We start from the raw sequence: 6350 nt of genomic DNA, 5'->3' as shown, positions 1-6350 counted from the left end.
CTGGAATACATTCTTAAATAAATGTGGTTATGCATCATTTTCATGCACATTTCTTCTTTTTTTGCTAATGACTTATTATTTGCTGTTTATATTTATTTTAGCCTAGAGAAATGATGTTAGAAAAAAAGCAAATTCGAGCAATCTTTTTATTTGAGTTCAAAATGCGTCGTAACGCAGCACAGACAACTCACAACATCAACAACGCATTTGGCTCAGGAACTGCTAACAAAGGCACAGGGCAGTAGTGATTCAGGAAATTTTGCAAAAGAGATGAGAGGCTTGAAAATGAAGAGTGCAGCGGCTGGCCCTTGGAAGTTCATGACCAACTGAGAGCAATCACTGAAGTGGATCTTCTTAAAACTATATGAGAAGTTACTGAATAATTCAACATTGACTATTATAAGGTCATTTGGCATTTGCAGCAAATTGGAAAGGTGAAAATTCTTGATAAGTGGGTGCCTCATGAGCTGACTGCAAATCAAAAAGATCATTGTTTTGAAGTGTCGTCTTCTCTTATTCTACACAACGAACCTTCTCAACTGGACTGTGACATGCGATGAAAAGTGGATTTTATACAACTGGTGCAGTGGATGGACTGAGAAGCAGCTCCCAAGCACTTCCCAAGGCCAAACTTGTACCAAAAAAGGTCATGGTCACTGTCTGATGGTCTGCTGCCCGTCTGATCCACTACAGCTTTCTGAATCACAGTGAAACCATTACATCTGAGAAGCAAGCAAGCTTAGCACATCGATGAGATGCACCAAAAACTGCAACACCTGCAGCCAGCATTGGTTAACAAAATGGGCCCAGTTCTCCATGAAAATGTGACTGCACATCTTACAACCAATGCTCCAAAAGTTGAGCAAACTGGGCTATGAAGCTTTGCCTCATCTGCTATATTCACTTGGCCTCTCATCAACCAACTACTTCTTCAAGCGTCTCAACAACTTTTTGCAGGGAAAATGCTTCTGCAGCTAGCAGGAGGCAGAAAATACTAAGAGTTCATCAAATCCTGAAGCATGGATTTTTACACTATAGGAATAAACAAACTTACTTCTCGTAATGGTTTCTATTTTGACTAATAAAAGTGTGTTTGAGCCTAGTTATAATGATATAAAATTCATGGTCTGAAACCACAATTACTTTTTCATCAATCTATTAAAAGTTCAAAATGAACCACTACTAAGAATCTATCCTCGAGTCCATGTAAAAATGTAGAACATGGGGTAATGAAAGTACTTTGGAACTATACAGAGGGGGTGGCTGCATAATACTGTGAGCATACTAAATGTCACTGAACTGTTCGCTGTAAAATGTTAATTTTATGCTGTGTGAATTTTACCTCAATAAAGTTTTTTTTTTTTAATTAAAAAAATTCTAAATGCCTGACATTATGTGTAGGAAGGTGTTCATTGCACTGAGGCTGGAATCAAGTGTCTGTCCACTATACATTGGTTAATTGTAGTATTACTATATCCATGCAGCTAACAAAAAGCAAATTCTACAGTCCGATACAGGTAAGAGTACACATTTTGTTGTGAAGAAAAAAGAGGATCTATAAAATAGAATTCAAGAGGACCTACAGAATAGAATTCATGTAACAGCAAAAAGTAAACCTACAAACCAAGATCAAGTCTGTTTTTGTATATGTAAAGTGTAGAAGGACTTTAAACTTGCTAAACTTGGCTTACCTGAAGGCACTTTTTCCTTACAGATGTCCATATGGTTTACATTTTTTAAAGCATTATTTCTTTTGTTTAAAAAAATTAGAAGTAAGTTTTAAAAGGTAGTAAGATAGCTCTAACAGAATGAGAAGCAGAGTCACCCCACCAGCGATGAGCACAGTTAGCACCAGGGACCAAGGTTCCTTGGAGGAACAATGATTCCAGGGCTGGGGCAAGGTGGGTACAAGATGAATCCGGAACCTCTTTCGTCAGAAATTAGAGAAGTGTTAAAAAAAAAATGTCAGGATGTCTTGAGACAATTTGAAGGGGCACCCACTGGTTACATCTGGAACTATTTGAGAACCAAAAACCAAAACCAAAGGACAATAATGAATTATAGACCATTAGAAAAAAGGAGAATCCATCAGTTCACAAGGAATATAAATATGTAAAAATAAACAACTGGGAGAGAAGGGAGTGCAGACTGATAAATGAGGAAGGAGTCCTGAATTGGAAAATCAGTATTTCACAACCATCACAGGAAAGATTGAGTCAAGTCAGAGTCAGCCCTATCTGCTAAACTGAGGGAGAAGTTTGAAGAGCAGGATTGTTGCATGTCTTAAGAGTGTGTCTCCAGAGACTGCTTGAATCAAAAGGGGATAAAACAGCAACTATACCATGGAGAAAGTGGAAGACCTCCTGACCAGGTGCACTAGGTATTAATTTGTTCCCTCTCAGCTCCAAACTTGCCTTCCTTTCCTGCCACATTAAAGTTGGGACTCTGCAAACTACATTTCTCTTTGCCAGCTGGCCAACAGGGGCCTCTGAAGAGGAAGACAAGGCTGGAAGAGACCATTTGTGTCCCAGTCTGGCCTGGATCCCAGCAGCATCCTCCACGGTGACTGTTCTCTGCTCTCATGTAGTGGGCACCTCCAGGGAGTCGATTCTACAGCACAGGGCTGGCGGCACGTTCCTGTCAGAAGTCTGCCTCTCAGGCTCACAGGGCTCTCCTCTGTTGTTCTAAGTTCCTTCCTTGTCTTCTCTTACCTTGATCCTTGGGGTAGTAGCTGTTTTCTAGGCAGACGCTTTGGAGCTCTTTTCTCCCTTAATGACTTCTTACTCAGTTAACAATTATTTATATTAAAATTTTCCTATTAACTTTTTACCTTTCACTAACCTCAGATATTACATCATGAGAAACGCTGGACTAGAAGAAACACAAGCTGGAATAAAGATTGCCGGGAGAAATATCAATAATCTCAGATATGCAGATGACACCACCCTTATGGCAGAAAGTGAAGAGGAACTAAAAAGCCTCTTGATGAAAGTCAAAGTGGAGAGTGAAAAAGTTGGCTTAAAGCTCAACATTCAGAAAACAAAGATCATGGCATCTGGTCCCACCACTTCATGGCAAATAGATGGGGAAACAGTGGAAACCGTGTCAGACTTTATTTTTTTGGACTCCAAAATCACTGCAGATGGTGACTGCAGCCATGAAATTAAAAGACGCTTACTCCTTGGAAGGAAAGTTATGACCAACCTAGACAGCATATTCAAAAGCAGACACATTACTTTGCCAACAAAGGTCCATCTAGTCAAGGCTATGGTTTTTCCTGTGGTCATGTATGGATGTGAGAGTTGGACTCTGAAGAAAGCTGAGCACCAAAGAATTGATGCTTTTGAACTGTGGTGTTGGAGAAGGCTCTTGAGAGTCCCTTGGACTGCAAGGAGATCCAACCAGTTCATTCTGAAGGAGATCAGCCCTGGGATTTCTTTGGAGGGAATGATGCTGAAGCTGAAACTCCAGTACTTTGGCCACCTCATGTGAAGAGTTGACTCATTGGAAAAGACTCTGATGCTGGGAGGGATTGGGGGCAGGAGAAGAAGGGGATGACAGAGGATGAGATGGCTGGATGGCATCACTGACTCGATGGACGTGAGTCTGAGTGAACTCCGGGAGTTAGTGATGGACAGGGAGGCCTGGTGTGCTGCGATTCATGGGGTAGCGAAGAGTCGGACACGACTGAGCGACTGAACTGAACTGAACTGAGACCCTAAATGATACACCAGGTGATCAAAATTAAGATTACCAATGAGGGACAGATGACACTGTGTTTCCTGAGAGGATATAGGACACTAGATATATGACACTAGTTTGCATCTAGAATGCAAAACAATCTCATCGAATCAACAGGGAACATCAGATAAACCAAAAATGAGCAGCATCATTTTAAAGGAGAAACTGTATTCTTCCAAAATGTCAATGTCTTAAGTGACAAAACCATGGAAATGCTCCAGGTTAAAGGAGACCAAAGAGACATGACAACTCCCTGTAATACATGATCCGAGACTACATCCAGAACTGTGGGGGGAGGGCTCTACAAAGGACATTATCAGACCAGAATGTGAACTGTATTTTAAACTACTCTATCAGTTAACTGTACTGAATTTGATCACTGCACTGGGATTGTTGAAGCATCTTTATTCCTAGGAAATACCCACTGTTAAGTATTAGAACAAAAGGACCATGATGCAGAGGGAAAGCACATCCAAGAATACAAATGACAAATCAAGTGGCATAAATGTTACTCAGTGGATCTAAGCAAAGGATGTTTGGGCCTCATATGTACAATTTTCATTCCTGCAACTCTTTGTAAGTCTGAAATCACTGGGTTGGCCAAAAGGTTTTCTGTAACATCTTAGGAAAAACTTGAACAAACTTTGTGTCCAACACAGTATTTCCAAATAAAATTCATTTATTTTAAAAAAGAAAATGACTACAGCAGTAATTCTCAGCCTTCACTGCACTTTGGACACCACAAGCCACCTTAGAAGCTCTGGGATTCCAGGCATCTGTATTCTTAAAGTTCCCCCAGTGATTCCAACATGCAGACAAGGGTGGGAAATGCTGGTCCAGTGGGAGAGCTCACTTTTTAAATTCAGGTATAAAAAGTGGCTCTTTTGCACTCTAGAGAATAAGCCCTGGGGAACAGGTCTCAGGGTAATGCAAACTCCCAGTCTCAGCTCCATGTGGTATGGCCGAGACCCTGGAGATATTAAGTAGATAGGTGGTAGTGGTGGTGGTGCTTTAGCCACTAAGTCATGTCTGACTCTTGTGACCCCATGCCAGGCTCCTCTGTCCATGGGACTCTCCAAGGCAAGAATACTGGAGTGGGTTGCCATTCCCTTCTCCAGGGTTATCTTCCCAATCCAGGAATCAAACCTGGGTCTCCTGCATTGCAGGCAGATTCTTTACCAACAGAGCTACCAGGGAAGCCCAAGTAGGTAGGTAGTAAGTGAAATTCGTATGGATCCGGTCAACATGGAGAGATTTCCGATCCAGAGCTTCCTAAAAGAATAAGGCATTTCCATGACTATGCCAGGAATTAAGCACAACTTAGAGGTGACAGGAACTAGGATGGTTTAACTGGACTCAGAGCTACCATCTCCCCTCATCTTTTTGGCTCCACTGTTAGCATGATGGGTTTGGGTCTGGCTGACAGAGTCCAGGAGAGGATGTTGCTCTCTCACCAGGCAAGCTGGGGAATGAGTGAAGGGGGTGGTGTGGAATTAGTTTCTTGGGCAAGTTCAAGGAGTGGGTTACTAATTGGCCTATTTTCCCAAAGCATTTTCCTACTCTGGAGGCTCATCTAGGTAGGTCTCGCAGAAAGAGCTGAGGGCAACCAACATTCCAGTCCAGCTACTTTTCACCCCAGCTCCAACCTGTGACAGAGCAGCCACAGAACGGTACATATGGAAAACTAGAAGCAAGGATGGGGAGACACACGGCTGGGGGATGGGGAAGGTGCTAGTCAAAGGCCCAAAGACAAGCAAAACATTCCTGTCCAATGTGCAGCAGACAGGAACAGGAGATAGGTTCGGTCAACAGAACATAGCCAATCTCCTACTCAGTTCAGTCACTCAGTCATGTCTGACTCTTTGCGACCCCATGGACCACAGCATGCCAGGCCTCCCTGTCTTTCACTAACTTCTGGAGCTTGCTCAAACTCATGTCCATTGAGTCGTGATGCCATCCAACCATCTCAACCTGTCATCCCCTTCTTCTGCCTTCAATCTTTCCCAGCATCAGGGTCTTTTCCAATGAGTCAGTTCTTCACATCAGTTGGCCAAAGTATTGGAGTTTCAGCTTCAGCATCAGTCCTTCCAATAAATATTCAGGACTGATTTCCTTTAGGATGGACTGGTTGGATTTCCTTGCAGTCCAAGGGACTCTCAAGAGCCTTCCTTCTCCAACACCACAGTTCAAAAGCATCAATTCTCTGGCGCTCAGCTTTCTTTATAGTCCAACTCTCACATCCATACATGACCAATGGAAAAACCATAGCCTTGACTAGACAGACCTTTGTTGGTAAAGTAATGTCTCTGTTTTTTAATATGCTGTCTAGGTTGGTCATAACTTTCCTTCCAAGGAGTAAGCGTCTTTTAATTTCATGGCTGCAATCACCATCTGCAGTGATTTTGGAGTCCAAGAAAATAAAGTCTGTCACTGTTTCCATTGTTTCTCCATCTATTTGCCATGGAGTGATGGGACTGGATGCCATAATCTTAGTTTTCTGAATGTTGAGTTTTAAGTGACCTTTTCACTCTCCTCTTTTACTTTCATCAAGAGGCTCTTTAGTTCTTCATTTTCTGCCAGAAGGGTGGTGTCACAATCTCCTACAGTTC

Source organism: Bubalus bubalis, chromosome 20, assembly GCF_019923935.1.
Source record: "Bubalus bubalis isolate 160015118507 breed Murrah chromosome 20, NDDB_SH_1, whole genome shotgun sequence".
NCBI lineage: Eukaryota > Metazoa > Chordata > Mammalia > Artiodactyla > Bovidae > Bubalus > Bubalus bubalis.
This window is presented reverse-complemented; position numbering follows the sequence as displayed.